The following is a 1844-nucleotide window of genomic DNA, read 5'->3' as shown; positions in this document are numbered from 1 at the left end:
TAAGGCCCTCCTTTGAAAAGGATTAGTGTATTATTAGATAGTGGAACCAACATATTAGTAGAGAGTTCCACTGGTTGAACTAGTCATCTGTAAATCTGATAGGCAGCAAAGAAGACATCACTACTCATGGCCTGGTGACATGGGCAATGCTTCTGAGTTCTTTACCCATGGTCAAGGATACCCTTCAAATAAAATCATACATTCTCTTCACAGGTTTGTCAACATCAGTAGAACAATTTAGGTTTGATCATATCCATTAGCAAGGGCATATGTTCATTGAGTTTAACAGAAGCATAATTGCCTGTACTACTTAGATTTTTATTTCTCTTTTTTTAAAAAAAAATTTGCTGAGAATATGCAGTTGAATTCTAGATGGATAAGTGAGTATTGAATGGACCCTCACTGTATTCTTTGATTGAATGGTGTCTCTCCCTGTGTTTATAATGATGTGTACTTCCAGTGACACATTTTGGATTTTCTGGGACAGTTTTGGGTTTCAAGTTATTTATTATTTTCCTCCCAAAGCATTTCTGCTTATCTGGGTCTAGATTTTTTTTTTTTTTTTTTTGCAGTACGCGGGCCTCTCACTGTTGTGGCCTCTCCCGTTGCGGAGCACAGCCTCCGGACGCACAGGCTCAGTGGCCATGGCTCACGGGCCTAGCCGCTCCACGGCATGTGGGATCTTCCTGGACCGGGGCACGAACCCGCGTCCCCTGCATCGGCAGGCGGACTCTCAACCACTGCGCCACCAGGGAAGCCCTGGGTCTAGATTTTTTATTCAGAAAATGGTAAGTATGTTGCATGTTGTGCCTGAAGGCATTTTAGTTGCCATCTGTCACCTGTACTTTGTTTTCTACTATATTACCTGTTGATTCCTACATTAAGAATACACGGGAGTGGGTTTTGTTTTTTTTTTTTGGCAGTGCTGTGCGGTTTATGGGATCTTAGTTCCCTGACCAGGGATTGAACCCAGACCCCAGCAGTAAAAGTGCCGAGTCCTAACCACTGGACCACCAGGGAATTCCCTAGAATATTTTTAAAAATTAAAAAAAAAGAATATTGAGTCTATGTTTGATTAATTCAATTCTATTATAGTTATTTACTGTTACATAGACTTCAGAAAAATACATTTTATTATGCTAAAAGTGTATTTACTCTAGATTGTTAATAGGTTCTGAATTTATAAACTTCTTTACTGTAATACATGTATATTTGTTGTTAGCAAAAATATGCACAATACTGTTGTTTATAGAACACTGACTGTTTGGCAATTTTTAAGGTGAAATGTAGTAATTACATAAATTAGGAGTTAGAGCAGAGAAGACCCTAAATGATGTAATGGAGTCATGACCTTAGAGGGGATTGAAGGAGAACCAGGCTAACGCAAAGCAGAGTAAGGGAGGCTTTCATTTGGTTATCAAATGCCATGCAGAGGTGATGTAGTAAAAATGAAGAATAAATGAACATTCAGAGAACAAATATTTTAAAATCATATTTCATGCTTTGGGATAGTCACTAATCACACACAGGAACTAGAAGAGAATTTTTTTATCCACTGTAATTCAAATATTGAATTACTTCAATATTTGAAGTAATTCAAATATTAAATACTTCAATATTTGAAGTATTTCAAATACAATCTTTGAAAATTCAAATATTGGTCGCTGAGGGAGACAGGACATATGGAGCAATGAGCTTTTTTTAAATTCAGCAAATGTTGGATCTCCAAAGAGAATTTGAACCAAGTAGAGTGTTGGCATTAATGCATGGTACAAGCTAAAATATGAATAATCTCTGGATTTACTCTCATTGGTTCTTTTCTTAGGGGGCAGTATAAATATTTT

At 37.1% G+C, this 1844-nt stretch overlaps 1 non-coding gene across 1 annotated transcript; it reads right to left on the bottom strand.

The window, feature by feature from the left end:
- Positions 1–948: 948 nt before the first annotated feature.
- Positions 949–1020, bottom strand: TRNAK-UUU. Its single transcript has one exon. It is a non-coding gene; the product is annotated as a tRNA-Lys (tRNA).
- Positions 1021–1844: the final 824 nt, after the last annotated feature.

Source organism: Monodon monoceros, unplaced genomic scaffold, assembly GCF_005190385.1.
Source record: "Monodon monoceros isolate NGI ecotype Baffin Bay Population unplaced genomic scaffold, NGI_Narwhal_1 Super_Scaffold_19, whole genome shotgun sequence".
NCBI classification, from domain to species: Eukaryota; Metazoa; Chordata; class Mammalia; order Artiodactyla; family Monodontidae; genus Monodon; species Monodon monoceros.
The sequence above is the reverse complement of the archived record's forward strand: the minus strand, read 5'-3'. Positions and strand labels throughout refer to the sequence as shown.